We start from the raw sequence: 18,074 nt of genomic DNA, 5'->3' as shown, positions 1-18,074 counted from the left end.
TAATAACCCTAACGCCTCACCAGATTAGGCAAGAAATTGCATTTGCATGTCACATCAACCACATCGTCACCAACAACAACCACAACACCACACATCACTGACACAACAACCACAATACCAATGCCACACCTCTTCATTTTACACACTGAATTTTCCAGCACAACAACCTTAACTCCACACCACACCACACCATACAATAACAGCCACAAAACTGCACTTAACTTATCACAATTACCCCAACGCCACACCACACTACCTCACAAAAACCACAGAACCTTTACCACACTATATCACAACAACCACAACACAACACCTTTCCGTATTTCACAACATTACATGCACAACATCACACCTCACTGCATCATCACAAACAAAGCACCATACCTCGTTACGTCACAGGAGCTACAACACCACATCACACGTTATTTAAAAAAAAAGGGGGGGGGGATTGCCTGACATTTCAAAGCAGCCGCAATACTACGCCTCATCAAGTCACTACAACCACAGCTACCTCAGTACCAGCGCACCCCATTGTATAAATGACATTTTCATCATAACACCCACAACAGCACCAAACTTTTCAAAATGGTGGCAAAGCATCGCAATGATCCTGCAGCACGCCCGTTTAACTATTTGCACTCGTCCTATACGATCTATTATATATACACAATACTGGACAGTGCACTACATCAGCGCTAAACAACCATACTTTTATCATATTGCATCAGATTCAATCCCACAGTGTTGTTTGATTAATGTCATGATTTGAACGCATATTCTTTGAATGACGTTATTACACCGGATACAGAGCAGCTTTGTTTCTATACGTGTTTTTGCGTGAGCGTTTTCGCGCCTGGGTTTGTATGCTTGTTTGTTTTTGTTTGCTTGTTTGTGTGCATGTACAAGCAAATCTATTTTCTTTATGAACAAATTTTGTTTGATGTTTTGCTAAAGTTTACCGCTAGTGACTCTGGCTTTGGCATCCGGAAATCAAATGAAATAAGGTAGTACGGGAAAATGAGCCAGCAACGGTAGTGTGAAAATCGTGATTAATTTAACAGTGAGTTAACAGACACGAACAATAACTGGGAAGGGTTTATCTGAGAACAGTCGATAATGGACTGAGTTTATAAAGCATAATCCTCGTCGCTTCCATATGTGAATGAGTATAGTATTTAATTTTCGATAAACCCAAACGACTTTATTCAACTGAGAGAGTTCGACAAGAGCAAAAAAATTTCCAAAAGCTTATAACTTTTTCACTTGGAAAGTAGGGCAGAAATATTAAGTAAAAAATAAAGTTTGCCTATAGTATGCGTCATATCTGGCTCAGTAGTTGTCACGAAAAATTATCCATACGATTCCACAGTTCCAATATTTTTCAAGAGGTATAAATTGCAAACGTTTATACAGAGATATACAAATACGAATAATCTACCAAGGGTGCAAAAGATCGTGCGGTAATGCCCATGGTAACGAACTGGTGTGACATATGGTAAACTATAATATGAAAACGATTGACTGAAAGCAGTAACACTGCGACTTTCGAGAAATATGAGGTTCGTAGACTGGATAGGACAAGGATGGTTAGAAAAGTGGCATAAGGAGGTCTTTTGATCAATGGGTGGAAATATGTGCGTGTAGATGATAAGGTCATACAGAGAAAAATGGATGTGCAACTAAGATGATAAAATGGGTAAGTTAACAAAGAGAATGAGGCAGAGCAAAAAACATAGCTTAATTTTAGCAAATTTGTGAGGAAACGAAATATAGCGGTTGAATCAGCGAAAGAACTATAAACTAGAGGGGCACTCAGAGAGAGCATACCTCCGCCAATGTCTTTGTCATTAAAAGACTTCAGGATCCTGATGCTTGGAGATATATGGAATACATTGGATCCGGATCTTCCCCCAAATTTATTCCATTGTTCCATGACCCATAGACCTCTCTTCCACAAAATTGTATTGAAATTCATTGAGAACTCCTGGAGATGACATGAGGGATACACAGAATCCGGTGTATCATTAAATAGTGAGGACCGTGAAAACCTGAGGACGAGGGCACCAGGCACACCCCCAGAATTCTGTTCTCGACTCATTTGCACCATTCATAAGTATATTTGCCATAAAACCTACATCATCGTCTTTGTCGATGTTTTTTCCAGCTGATAAGCATGAAAAAAAAGGGAGGAAATCAAATACTAGCACCTGAAGGCGAGGAAAATATATACTCACGCACAGTTAAATGAATTCCCAACGCCACAGCTCGAAAGTTTTCTCGGATGAATACACTTATGAATGGTAAAAATTAGCCGAGAAGAGAATTTTGGGGGTGTACACTTATGAATGGTGAAAATTAGCCGAGAAGAGAATTTTTGGGATGTGCCTCGTGCCCTCGTCCTCAGGTTTTCGCGGTCCTCACGATTTAATGATACACCGGAACCAGATACGGATCCGCCCCAAAATTTAATAAGTTCTTTCTTAACCCATGGCCCACCCTTCCTCAAAATTTCATTGAAATTCATTGAGAAATTTTGGAGATATTGTGGGGGATATTCCGTTGGATCCGCCCTCAAATTTAATCATTTCTTCCTTGGCCCATAGCCTACCCTTCCACAAAATTTCATCATAATTTGCAAAAAATAAGCCCGTTGGTTGTGTATTAGTCCAGGGGCTTGTGTAGTTTCGTGTGCAATGAATGAAGAAAGTTACTAACACATTTTTTTAAGTATCAGTATGTTACCCTATCACCAAAAATACATGTTGGGAATTTTTTCTGTCATTCCTCCTGTCAGTATTTATGGAAAAGCAAGATGGCTGCCACAAAATAATATTTTGCCATAATTCAGCCAAAGAGAAACATTTTTAGACCATTTAAAGTTCTAAGATATGGTTTTTGGCCTTTAGCTTTTATTTCTTACACAGTCTAAGAATAAATTCTTAAGCCTATACATAAAGCCAAGATGGCCGCCTACAGTATTATAATTTCTCATACCATTGGTCTCAAATGAGATATGTTTTTTTTTTTGTATGTGAGGAAGAAGGAATCAAAGGCCACGAGCCCGCAAAAAACTGTTCCCTCCAACAGAAAAACAAAGTACAAGAGAGTGCCAAATTCAAGATACGATCATTTCGAGATGCCTGGATACACTGCGTTTGAAAGACTGGAGATCATAGGAAGCAAGAAATACAGACAGATGGAGACAGTTCCAGAGTTGACCTGTTGCATAAATGAAGGACTGGGAGTAACGGTTAACTCTTGCATTAGAGAGCTGGACAGAAAAGAGATGAGAGTTTGCTGCTAGACGGGTGCTACGCGCCCGTCGTAGAGGTGGAGGAATACATGCAGCCAGTTCAAAGGGGCAGTGACCATTGAAGCAGCGATAGAAAAGAGATAAAGATGCAACAGTGTGGCGAAGAGACAGAGGTTGAAGGGAGTCAGTAAGAGGAGGAGAGTTAATGAAACGAAAAGCCTTTGACTCCACCCTACTGATAAGAGCTGTATGTGGGGAACCTCCCCACACATAAGAGTTGTACTCTATAGAGAGGCGGATAAAACCCTTGTATAGAGTCAACAATTGTGCAGGGGTAAAGAAGGGATATGTAAGTCATTTGATATTCTAAATTGTTTTAAAACATCAATTTCCCAAATATTCCCTTTCCAATGATGTTATATAAACTAAACTGCTCTAATTTTACCCTGTAATATCAAGTACACACTCTTTACAGAAAGTCTCAATCAGGCTCCTGTAGGCTAAGACCCTGGGACTAAGATGCTGTCAACTTACTTTTAAGTGGTACATGACACAGATGGAATCATCTTAGTTAATATCCTTTATCTGTACTAAAACAACAGATTTAATTTAACGAGAAACATGAAATTTGACATCTCTTATACGGATATTTACCACAATAATATTTTTGCTAGGAAAAGTTGTAGAACAAGTATATAACTGATGTAATCATATAAACGAAAGTCTCTTACATTATTACTATGATTTTAAAGAAATCAACAGAAAAAAATATTTTGTTATTACTTTGCCAACAGAATAGTCAATATCTATGGTGTGAGTTATTCCTTGTTACAGTTTGTAACAAGGAATAACTCACACCAGAGTTATGGGACAATATGGCCTCTGCTCATTATTCATTACTATCAATTTACACCTCAAGTAGGGATTCCAAGTTGCTTTCCATTGTGTTATGGCAAACATTGCTATCAGAGCCATATTTGCACATCTCTGTGCAGTAGAGTTTGTGCTGCCTGCAGGTGCATCGACTTTCACTTTTGGATTTGGAACAGTTGCACATTACAAGTCCCAGCACTGCTTTTGGAGCTGGTGGCTCCAAAGTTGTAACCGGCAGATAGCTTCCTTCTTACACTGTCCAGCCATATGTCTCTGGTGGTGGCAGGTTGGGCATTTCTACTGTATCAGATTCCCATATCACTGATTGGTAGCGTGCTCGAAGTATTGCCTGTTTGAGAGCTCCTCTTGTCGGTGGCAGTTTTTCTTCCTCCGCTTGCTTAATGCGAATAGCTTCCAACGTAGATCAGCAACTTGGCAGAAGGTTGTGTTCTGTTCATAAAGTTTAGAGACAAATTGTTCAAGTTTGTCCTCAACTTCCGGTGAAGGCACATCATTTTTGCCCAGTTCCTTGAAGGCGTGCTTGACGTCATCAGAGGCTGACTGCAGAGTCTTCCAGCATGACAGTTTGCTCTTTCCAGCAAATCTGCCTGTCTGATCTGCTCCTGTGAATGCATGAAAGCCTGGGAATGCTTCTGCTGTCATTTTCCCAATGCTTTCATACATTTGTTTTAGTGAGATCCTTCTTCTTGGGCCTCCAGTTCCTGTAATGATGTTGGTTTCTGCAGGTAGCTGGGAATATCTCCTGAGGCTTAAAACCAACACATCTGTATCAGGGGACAGATTATCGAGTGTGGTGATTCCTCTCTCTGCAGCATCTTTTGCATGTAGAAGAATCGTGGTGTCCGCCTCTTCATGTGAGCTGAATAGATGTTTGGTTGACAGGATCTCAGCATTTGTCACCACAGAATCTCGATATGCCACAACAATAGCTTGTTGTGAGCCAGTGTATTTATCAATGATCTTATGAGCCAGAGATGATGTTTACTTATCATTTGTATGGATGTCTGAGAGGAACTTCTTCACAGGTACCTTTGCCAAAGGGGTGCTATCATAAACAGAGTACCGGATAGTCTTCTGGCCACCGGCATGTCTCTTCCGGGTTTCCTCCTTGAGTGAATTCGGGAGATCATATGGGTCAAATATGACATGCACTTCGTCATAGGTAGAAGATTTCTGTTGTAACTTGTCTCAGAAATGGGTAGCTAAGTCAGAACAGTTTCGTACACATTGGGGCTTCCCCATTTCTTGGACCAGTGCCATTCCATCAATAACTATGCAGGTCACAGTCTTCTCTTGTCTCTGGGCTACACTTTCTGTGCTGTCACCACCAGTACTTTGGTCTACGCCTTCTTTTGTTGTTGCTTCCAAGATGTGCATGAACGTGCTTTTCTCTGCCATAGCGAGTAGCTCACCACTGCTGTCAGACAAAGATCTTGGATGAGAGGAAAATTCATATTTGCCTAGGACTTATCGAACATCGATCTCAGGCTGTGACCTTGCCACAATTAAGCAGAGTGCAAAGATGCTCCTCTCACCCCTGAGCTGTATGACCTGTGATCCAATTTTGTTTGACAGTGTCTTGTTTGCATATTTCCAGGTGTGAAGGTTCAGGCATTTCATCGGTGCCCACACGTTGAGCTTAGCCTCAGTAATCCTATCTTTTACAATTGATGTGTAAGCCTTATCTCCATGAGCTGTTATATTGCACATGTCCTTTACTATGCTGTCCAGTATAAATGTCTGACTGACGAGGCTCACAAGGCCTTCCCCAGCAAATGTAAATGGGTCCCAGGCTGAGATAACATTCAGTACGGTAGCTGGTTTACTTGTTTGTCCTGGCGCTCTGACAGACTGAGAGTTCACGATGCCGCTGGCTCTCATTTACTTGGAAAGTGGCCATTGTCTCTGCCTCTTCTGCAAGTCAAGCTAACTCAGGTGCTGTGAAGAATAGTCTGCTTGTGGCACTCCCATTCAGTGTGATCCCAATAAGGCCACCAGAGACTTTCATCCATCTGTTTTCATGCTCTGTCGCATGGTCAGGTCCAACGGCACAATATGGTACTTCACTTTTGTTGACCATAAACTTATGATAGTCTATCTCTTGTAGTGCCTTCATCTCTGCCAAGCAAGCACAAGCAGACCATTCTAGCATAATGGATTTTGTCCAGAACAAAGAAGTATCTCACAAGGCTTTCGAGAGATGAAAGGTGGAGGTCCCAGCTTCCTTGTCGTATTGCCCTGATGAAGTTCAGTATCGTCAGGATCAGCCCAATGTAGTCAAGGTATACCTTGAACATAGGCTTTTCTGAATTCCTCTAGTAGAAATCATCTAGTCGTTGTTCCAACTTAATTTTCATCTGTTGTGCCATTGACTGATGGGCCTCCAACAAACCAATTCCTTCTTTACATGCCTCCCCCACTGAGTGTGCTAATGTTTGAAACTCTGAGGGAAGGTCTGGGTGATAAGTGAAGAATGCCTTTTCATACAGATGGAAGAGGGCTTGCAGGCTAATAGTATGTGCATTCAGGGCTCTCTTGTAGTGGTTGCACTCAAGGATCTGCCGTACTGTTGCTGGGCCAAATATATCAGCTTCGACCCATGCATCATCAAGTCCACTGGTTTCCATGAAAGTTCAGGCTGCTCTCAATGCTGCCATTGCTGTGTGAAGTTCTCCTATCGGAACCTACTCTTGGTTTTTGCAGTCAAGCCTGCTCATCTCTAGTTGCTTGGCTTTCTCGTACAGAAATGTAATGACTCTCTTTCTTCCTGGCCCAACAACTGCAGCATGTATGCCCTGTGCCTGCTTAAGAACTGTCAGAAGTGTAGACCAGTCTGATGAAGAAGCCATGAGAAGAGGATGAACACAAACTTGTGTGAGTGGTTTGCCTTTTGACATCAGGGAATTGTAGGCAGCTCGAGGGGGGGGGGACTGTTTCCATGCTGGGTAGCAGTATTTTCAGTTGTAGCGCTTGTACTAATTGTCTTGGAAAATAGTCACACCATATCATCCACCCTGTACTGCATGAGAGGTGGTAGAAAGGACTTTCTTGAATATTTCTGTGGGATGATGGCTGGAATGGTATCACCTGGAAACTTCTGTTGAAACACTGCTGTGGCTGTACCATGTGTTGTGTGTTTGCCATCAGGGGTATCTTCGCTGAAGTCAGCGTTATCAATGGCAAAGAAGGTGAAGCATCCCTTGTGAGAGCCTGTGGTACATGCAGAACTCCTACTGTTGTTCGTTGGGCAACGGCTTCATCTAGCTGTGTTTCAGGACGCAAAATTCTTGAATAGTCAACAGACGGGCCATAAGAATGCAAAAGCTCTATTAGCTGCTTGCTTCGGGTGGACTGATGTACTGCAATGCCCAAACTGAACTGAAGGGGCCATTCTCTGTATGAGCGAAATGGTGTCGGTGATTTTTCTGCTTTGCCCTTGTACCCAACTTGTCTGTCTGACTTAAAAGCTTGTAGAATCACATCTGAAACAGTGATTACTTCCCTGTGAACTACATCTTCGCGATCTTTTGTGTCAAGAGATGAAGTTGGACCAAGCAGAAGCCATCTGGAGAATGAATACAGCTCAGGCGAGATGTCATCATTGTCTTGGAGTGAGCCTTGAAAGGTCCATCCTTCACAATATTTTTTTGGGGGCAGGACACTGCGCAGAATTCTTGCACACTTGAAAACAATTTCCACCATATCTATCTATGATGTCTTGTTGATGTTCTGGACAGCTACATCACCTACTGCTTTGAGAAAAATTCGCTCAGGCTCTCTAGGATTGCAAACTGGATGTTACTAAAATGTCCCTGCAGCTTGTTTTTTATTGTTCTTCTGTCCATCTCTGCATTCTGTATGCCATTTGCTGCTCTAATGTGTGTGAAGTTCTTTCGGATGATTCCCATATCAAGTATTGAGCCCGCTTGAAGCATATCTCCTGTCCCACTAATGAATTCAGTTTCCGCCAGAACAGCCTTTTGTTGTTCAAGCTGAATCCCTGAAGCCACACTTTGATCTACTGATAATTTTGGCCCTCGTAATAAAGGATTCTCAACATGTGTCATCCAGCATTTGTGATGGTGTTTCACATCGATGGCATGGGCATCTGTTGGATCAATAGCAGTAGAGAGTCGGACTTTGAGGGAATCTGAGCCACACTGGTCCACAGTCTTCCTCAGTTCCATGAATTTCAGTTTTGGAATCATCTTTTGGGCAGAATAAGCACAGGTCATTTAAAGGAGGTGTTGAAGATGATCTGGTGAATGATGCTGTAGGGACAGTCTGAGCATTTAAGCACATTAAGAAAGTAGCTGTTGAAGGTCTTCCTGGAACCCTGAGAAGCGAAGGATGTCTTCCTTGTAGCATGGACTTTTAGAATCGACAAAAAGACTTTTTTGTGGCATGTCTTGGAGTAGCATGCTCTGTGATAGATTGTACTTTTCTCTTGTAACCTGCGAGGAGTCATATCTTTCAACATTTCACTGATATGTGGGAATGTTCTATCATTGTAATCAGCCCTTTTTCTTATGTATTCTAGTATATTTTCATACGAGGATATTGTTGGGATTTTCACAAATGTTCCTCCCACCGCTGCCACCAAATGTGACTCTCGATTCTTGTAGTAGGAGTTAATGATGAATACAGGAAATTTAGCTTGATTTATTATCTTCAGAGAAAATCTTAAGTTGAGCAGTGTATGTATTACAGAGACTGAATACACTAAGTAAGTCTAGTTGGACCCCTCTTCTTGTTCACTCTCTCCACTACTTGTCGGTTCTATAGCTAGCCTCCTTCTGAGCTCTGCTTCCTAAATTCTGGTGTAGCAGGGGTCGTGTCACGTGTGTTACACTGTTGTTTGAATGTTCTAGAAACCTGTGTGTGAGTATGTGTGTATGTGTGTGTATGGTCACTAGGCATTGTTCGTATGCTATCTCGCTGACACACTACCTATATCATCCCCTGACTTGCTACTTCCTGTGTATTGTCAACATTTCCTCAGTTACACTTGCAAGATCATTTCCCATTCCCAGGCTTGCCTGGTGCTCTGTCTATCTATCTATTTATCTATCTATCTATTATGATTTGTAATTATAATATGGAGTCCTAACAATGAAACATTGGGTGTAATCAATGTCCAGCCTTGCTTTTTTCTGGGAACTTCCACTTCCTCGAAAATCCATCATGCTAGGCTGATACTGAAATACCTGGTAGAGAAGAAAAAAGAATTATTAGCTTAGTAGGATCATATTATTGTAGCATACACAGAATTACAAATGGAATAGTGGATAGATGGATAAGCTGAAAACACAATGCTCTATTACAGAGGCACATGTTTAGGTGGAAACTTTAGGAAAACACTAAAACAATCTCAGCAACAAAACAAACAATCATTACTGTATGCACAAGCACACTGCGGCAAGGTTCGTCAGGTAGGCTACCTAACTCGACCGATCATCAGCCATTTTTTCCATAAATTATGACATTTCCTGCCTTATTTTACTACTCTTCACATAATCTGATTTAAAAGAGCAAGTACGTGAAAGGAAACATCATTTAATGGAAAACTGAAACATATCTACGGATAATGGATTTCAAATGGCAATTCTGAGCCCCCATTTAGAGAGTTGGGGGTAGGTCACAACAATGGTGAATTAAAGCTCCTTAGTGTTTCAGAAAAAATTCCCGACATGTATTTTTAAACACTTTAGATGTTAGACAATTAAATGGTACATATTGGGAATTTTCTTCTTCAATTGCACACGAAGCCATTTTTTGTGACACATGGCCCTCCACTATATATGGATTTTCACAAGACATGGGTAGTACCTTTACTTAAGCATGGCGTCGACAGAACGGCTATACCTCATATTTGCTGCAAAAGTCACCTTATCAGACGACACACGTTAGTACGAATGGTTTCGCATGTGGAGTGGAATCAAGTTGTTTGAATGCTCGAATAATGTGTGACTGGAGGTGTGGCGAATATTCGTTGGGACTGTGTAGTCTATGCTTAGAAATATCTATCTATCTATCTATTGCCAGACGCCTCAATCCCGTTTGGGGTGGCCACAAACAAATCGCCTCCACGTCACCCTGTCCCCTGCTATTTCACTGCCCTGCTCCCAACTCACACCCCCCTCTCTCGTATACCTCTCCACCCCATCCCTCCATCTCATCCTCGGCCTCCCCCTCCCTCTTCCCCCCTCCACCTCACTCACATACACTCTCTTCGTCAGTCTTTCACCCTCCATCCTCTCCACATGGCCAAACCACCTCAGTGTGTTCCTCATAACGCTTCCTATCACATCCACATCCACACCACAACGCTCCTTTATATCCTCATTCGTCAGCCTGTCTCTCCATGTGACTCCACAGGTTCCTCTTAAATAACTAATTTCCACTGCTCTCACTCTTGACTTGTGTCCTTCCAACAACGTCCAAGTTTCACTTCCATATGTCTGAGTTGGTATCACAATACTGTCATATAGTAACTTTTTCACTTCCATGCTCACTTCCCTGTTTCTTATCACTGCTTTCAAGGAACCAGGAACCTTTCTTCCCTGCTGTACCCTTTCAAGCACTTCACCCTCCAAACCTCCATGCTTACTCATCACACTACCCAAGTACTTAAACGTACTCACATTTTCCATTTCCTCACCATCCAACCTCGCTGTACATTCACTGACTTCACCTCTCTCAAAGACCATCACTTTACTCTTCCCTACATTCACCTTTAGATTCAGTTTCTTACACACTCTCTCCAAACTCATCCACCAAGCCTTGCGGCTCCCCTTCGTCTTCACTCAACAACACAGAATCATCTGCAAACAACAGTGCAGGGAGTTTCCAAACACTATCCTCTCTCACCAGGGCCACTCCAACATCCACTACCCTACCTTGTACCTCTTTTATTACCCCATCCATGTACAGATTGAACAGCCATGGAAACATGACACATCCCTGTTTCAACCCAACCTTCAAAGAGAAAAATTCACTTAGTTCATCATCCACACGCACTGCAGCCTTAGCACCATCATACATACTCTTCACAGCATTCAACAACTTCCCATCTACTCCATATATTCTTAATACTTTCCACAATCCTTGTCTATCCACCCTGTCATATGCTTTCTCCAAATGCATGAAAGCCACATACAACTTCTTTCCCTTCTCTAGAAACTTTTCCACTAAAGATCTAAGAATGAATATCTGATCTACACAACCTCTTCCCTTCCTAAAGCCTCCCTGTTCTTCTCCAACTAATTCCTCTGTTCTTTCTCTAACTCTGTCAATAAGTATCCTACCATACACTTTTCCTATTATACTAAGAAGACAAATGCCCCTATGATTACCACACACTTCTTTTTCCCCTTTTCCTTTGTACAAGGGAATAATTATACCTGACTTCCAATCCTCCGGGACTCTACCTTCCTCCCAGGCCAATCTCCACATCTTCCACATCCATTCTACTACTATCTCTCCCCCATGCTTCAGCATTTCACCACACACTCCATCAATTCCTGGGTCTTTCCCCAATTTAACTTTCTTCATTGCTTCCACAACTTCTATCCTACTGATTTCTTCCTGTCTTCTCACCTTCCTCCTTCTCCCAGCCATTCCCCAGCCACTTATACTCGTATTACTTCCATCCTGTATGTTCAACAATTTCTTAAAGTGTTCTCTCCATCTGCTCACTTTTTCTCCCTTCTCCACTAGTAGTCTACCATTTTTATCTTTCACTCCCCTGCTAACCTCACTTCCACCCTGTCTTACTCTCTTCACCTCTTTCCAGAACATTTTCTTACAGTCCCTTCACTTTACCCTCAAATTCCTTCCAAATTCCTCATCGACTCACTTCTTACTCTCTCTTACTAATCTTTTCATCTCTCTCTTTCTTTCTACAAAACTCTCTCTTCCGCCTCTCAGCTTCTTCCACGCCCCTATTTCTCATCCATTCATTGTATGCTTTCTTCTTTTGTGCCACAGCCTGAGCCACCTCTTCAGTCCACCACGCTGTTCCTTGCACCCCCCTCCGTCTTCTCTTCCTCCCACACACCACATCACATGCTTAAAAATATACACAAATATTTTTTAAAAATAGTTATTTTTCTCCTCATGATTTTCCGTTTCCTCTTCTGTTGCCAACGTACCCTTTTATTTCAAGTGAAAATATGGTTACGACAATGAAAATGGTGGTAATCAGTGTGCCATGCTAATGTTAGAACTATGAAAATAGATTATACTTTTTCAGGCCTCGGTTTCAGTAAACAAAACTGTGTGTATGAACCCTGGTGTATCAGAAATAAATGGTCATATGAGTATCAGGTGATATGTCGGGCACAAGCAATCAGTCTCTTCAAATTTTCTTTACACGATACTCGATCCTGTTTGAATAAAAATTCGACATCATTCGGGACAACTTTACAATTATATTTCATTACATCAGACTCATTATCACTCGCCCCTGACTCCAACATATCCAACTTTCAACCCCTCAGGACTATTTTTTATTGGCTTTAGGGAGCTCTCTATATTCCCTTCCTTGTGACTTGATATAACCATATGTCACCATAGATAGTTTGCAATATCAGTAGCAAAGGGAGTGTAACTAACCCAACCCTCCTACGACCACAGGAATAAGATCCATGATCCTAATCCATTCCAGGCCAATTTTACACCCTTCCACAACATAAGAGAGAGAGAGAGAGAGAGAGAGAGAGAGAGAGAGAGAGAGAGAGGGAATATAGGCTAGTATATCTAACCCAATCCAGGCCAATCTTACACCCTTCCCCAACAAGACAGAGAGAGAGAGAGAGAGAGAGAGAGTAGGCTACTATATCTAGTTTAACAACCATATGAACTAAAAAATGACCTTAGGTGATACAGTTATCACGACAAATTGCGCTAAATCCATGCACTCCCATACACACCCAATCCACCAAGTGTAGCCATAGCAGCTGCGGGAACAAAGGCGAAATGAGAAGGAGGGTACGACAAAGGTAGAACATGAATGAAAACTGTAAATTACTGCAAGTTGGGATAATGAAGAATTAATGGTATTCCTAAGTGGGCTTCGCCAAAATATTGTGGACCCACCAGCAGCAGTGGTAAAATATCACTCTCTTGGTATTACGTGCTTACTACTCACAAATATCGTAAAATAACCTGTGTGTTATCGTATCCAGAATAGCGGAAAATCTGATTTTACTGTAGAAGAATTACTCTCTTAGTGTTGTAAGAGACACCCATCTCCCTGAGTATCGTAAAACAACCACACAGTTAATGCAAAAAAAAAAAAAGAAAAAAAAAAAAAGAATCTTACTCATTAAATAATCACACTATAGGTATTTTTCCCGGATGTTCAATAGATCTGAGTAGTAAAAAGAACTCACGTAAAAGAAACACACTTCTGTCATGAGTATCGTAGAAGAATCACACTATTGGTATGTGTATCAATCCCGTAATAGCTTGAGAATAGTAAGAGGAACACACTCTTAATTGTTAAGGAATCACGTTCCAAGTGTAAATATCGTTAAAGAATCCAGCCTTCGTTATTTTGGCCGATTATTACCTTATGAATGCTCCATGTGGACAAGATTATGAAGGCTGGTTAGGGAAACACAGGTGAGAGGCTTGAAGTCCATTACCAAACGTTTAGAACGGAGGTCTGTATTAAAGAGACTGCTAGCTTCTGATTTTTTTGTTTTTTGCCTGCTGACCATTGAGGCCGAAGCCCCTGGTCATTAAGGCAATATATATATATATATATATATATATATATATATATATATATATATATATATATATATATATATATATATATATATATATATATATATATATATATATATATATATATATATATATATATATATATATATATATATATATATATGGAGCCTCTGTGGTACAGTGGTAGAGTGTGCGTGTCGCACGCTGGTGAGCGCAGGTTCGCCTCCAGCCAGAATTGTAAAAACTTTGGGTAGAGTTCACCAAGCCACTTGCTACTTAGGCGGACACAAGGGGTGTTGTGGTTGAACCAGTGTCGCATACTGGTATGCTTGCACCCAATCGGCTTAAGGCGGGCCGATTACACTTGGTTCACAGACTACACACACATCCAAAGCCACTACAACACTACAATCACACTCACAAGCACTTCTCACCCTACATGCAGTCTCTACCAGACAGCCTAAGCCACTGGGTAGAGATACATTGGCTGTATCGTCCCTGCTTCGGTACGGATAGGCCGGTCGCGCAGTGGACCTCAAAGGCTGATGATGATGATGATGATGATATATATATATATATATATATATATATATATATATATATATATATATATATATATATATATATATATATATATATATATATATATAAAATGGGCCTGATGGAGTCCCTCTGCTGTTCTCAAGAACTGTGCTTCTATGCTTACACCCTGCCTAGGCAAACTCTTTCGCCTTTGTCTGTCAACTTGTACCTTTCCTTCTTGCTGGAAGTTTGCTCTCATTCAGACAGTCCCAAAGAAGGGTGACCACTCCCAACCCTCCAACTATCGTCCAATTGCTTTAACGTCCTGTATTTCAAATGTTTTTGAGTCAATTCTCAATAGAAAAATTTTAAGGCATCTTTCCTATCACAACCTTCCTTCTGATCATCAGTACGGGTTCCCGTCAGGGACGCTTTACTGGCGATCTTCTCACCTACCTTTCAGACTCCTGGTCATCCTCCTTTCGGGACTTTGGCGAAAGCTTTGCCATTGCACTTGACATCTCTAAGGCTTTTGATCGAGTCTGGCATAAATCTTTAATTTCCAAACTGCCCTCTTACGGTTTCTATCCTTCTATCTGTGCCTTCATCGCTAGCTTCCTTTCTGGTCGTTCTATAGTCGCTGTTGTAGACGGCCATCATTCTTTTCCTAGATCTATCAACAGTGGTGTTCCTCAGGGCTCTGTCCTATCACCAACTTTCTTCCTTTTATTCATCAATGACCTAAGCTGTACATCTAACCCTATCCACTCATACGCTAATGACTCCACCCTTCACCTTTCTATTCGGTTCCCGCAACGCCCATCTCAGCAGTTGCTTCAACAAACAAGGGATGAGGCTATGGCACACCTAATGTCTGACTTGGCTTGTATCTCTGACTGGGGTAAAAATAATCTGGTTGTTTTTAATGCATCAAAGACTCAGTTTTTACACCTATCAACCCGACAAAATCTTCCACAGGTATACCCACTAATGTTTAATAATATTCAGCTTAATCCTGCATCATCCTTGAACATGCCTGGGGTTTCATTTACTCGGAACTTATCTCGGAAAGATCATATTACATCTCTTGTAAAATCTGCTTCCAGGAGATTAGCTGTGCTAAGCCGACTCTGTTCTTTCTTTACCCCTGCTCAATTGTTGACTCTATACAGGGGTTTTATCTGCCCCTGTGTGGAGTACAACTCTCATGTGTGGGGAGGCTCCCCACATACAGCTCTTCTCAATAGGGTGGAGTCAAAGGCTTTTCGTTTCATTAACTCTCCTCCTCTTACTGGCTCCCTTCAATCTCTGTCTTTTCGCTGCACTGTTGCATCTTCATCTCTTTTCTATCGCTACTTTAATGGTCACTGCTCCTCTGAACTGTCTGCATGGATTCCTCCGCCTCTACGACGGGCACGTAGCACCTGTCTAGCAGCAAACTCTCATCCCTTTTCTGTCCAACTCTCTAATGCAAGAGTTAACCGTTACTCCCAGTCCTTCATTTATGCAACAGGTCAACTCTGGAACTGTCTCCCTCTGTCTGTATTTCCTGCTGCCTATGATCTCCAGTCTTTCAAACGCAGTGTGTCCAGGCATCTCGAAATGATCGGATCTTGAATTTGGCTTTCTATTGTATTTTGTTTTTTTCTCTTGGAGGGAACTGTTATTGCGGGCTCATGGCCTTTGGTTCCTTCTTCCTCGCATGAAAACAAAAAAATTGCACTCATCAGCTGACGACTGTCAGGCTAGGAACGGGGTTTAATGTACGGGACATCTGTATTAGAAATTCAGTCAGAAGCAGAACTATTTTATATTCGTCAACTACAATATACAGTATACATATTTACAGTCGATAAAAACCATATCCATACAGTAAAAAGGTCACATCACTCTGATCAGTCCGGTCTCTCTCAAGAAGAACATCACTTTATGAGTCATAACAACATCCCCATCACCCAGAATGGTGGAGTGGGTGAAGAGGACGTCTGCTGCACTGCAGTAATTTATAAGTGAAGACGTTCACAGATAAATCGCCGACTGATAGATAACACAGCATCACAGATGTCACAGTGCGGTAGGGATCGTCTTTCAATATACTGTATGGTGTCATTTGAGTTATTATGGTGGAATTAACCCACAAACATGTGATCACTTTTTCTTCCAGGCGACTGGCACTGTTGCCAGTATCTCAGTCACCAAGGTATGGCTTGCAAGTTGGAATATTTCGTCTGGTCCACTGACCTTGACACAGTAAATTTACTGATTTCCTTCTGGGAGAGAGGACAGTAGATCACGTGGAGTGTCCCAAGTCTCCTCGAGCTCCACAGTCGAATTTGCAAGTAAGTCAGCCTACTCATTGCCGTAGTTACGACATTGACCAGGCACTATGATCAGCGTGAAGGACTTGTTGCATGAATGCAATTTATTAACAATGCGGCCTTGGATCCCGTGCGAGTCCGTAGTGCAAGATACAATCGCCTGAAGGGCTGATTTCGAATCTGAAAATATGACAAATGCATCATGCCTAGAAAGTTCGGAGGTAAACACAGATGTATGAGTCGGCAACCGGTAAATGAGGGAACATTCAGTCAACCATATACTAGCACCCACGCATTCACTAGACTTGGAGCCATCGGTGTACTTCGTACAATTGGTGGGATCCCAAGTGATGCACAATGATGTTACGAAACAAGTGGTGGACCTCCGCCTCCATCACCTTAGTCTTTGGTGCTGGGAGCTATGACATAATTATCAACACTAAAGCCGCGTGGCTCCCAAGGTGCTGTATTTTTAATCACCAACTTGTCACAATCACTAAGTCCACATCAAGCTCCTGAGTCAGTAAGTGGAGGCGAACAGCAAGTGGCCGACTCACCCCCCACAGAAGATGGTGGTACTGATGCAGGGGGGTACAGGCCACATTGTCGATATTGCTTTTCCTAAATGTTCTTAATCACGGCGAATACGAAGGGGAGGCACATTCACCTCCATTTCCATTCCAGCCTCACGGGTACACCGGATGGCTCCAAGACATATTCACAAAAATTTTTCTGCAACACATCCAACCTTTTCAATGTGACATCGGATACCGAGCCATACACCTGTGCACCAGAGTCTAGCTTAGATTTAATAAGGGACTTATACATTATCAATAACGATTTTCTGTCGGCACCCCATGTAGTACCCGCTAAGTACTTCAGGACATTTAACGGTTTATCACAACGAGAAAGTAAATTTTTAAAGTGAATTTTAAAGTTCAAACTACGATCAAAATGTAGGTCAAAAATCTTTTCAGAATTCTGAAAAGGTGCCACCTCATTATCCGGAGTCAAGCACAAATTAGGTACGTTACGAGTTGTAGAAACTACAGCGGCATACTTAGGGACGGAAAACTTAAATCCTCACTGCAAGGCCCACTGGTGGACGAAGTCAAGGGCTGCTTGAATCCGTCCAGCCGAAAATTGTGCATCGTGGGAAGTGACATATTGCACAATCATCAGCGTAGAGTGAGTATTTAAGATTTTTTGGGATGGGAGCTGATGATAGAATATCGTTGATCATAATACTAAATAAAGTGGGACTAAGGACACTTCTCTGTGGTACCCCGTTTTCCTGGATAATTATATCCGATGTTACATAATGGGGCAATTTGACAGAGAAAGTTCTGTCT

This window comes from Coenobita brevimanus, chromosome 34 (assembly GCF_032717465.1).
Source record: "Coenobita brevimanus isolate Jiangsu-jjx chromosome 34, ASM3271746v2, whole genome shotgun sequence".
In the NCBI taxonomy this organism is placed as follows: Eukaryota; Metazoa; Arthropoda; class Malacostraca; order Decapoda; family Coenobitidae; genus Coenobita; species Coenobita brevimanus.
Note: the sequence above shows the minus strand (reverse complement) of the source record.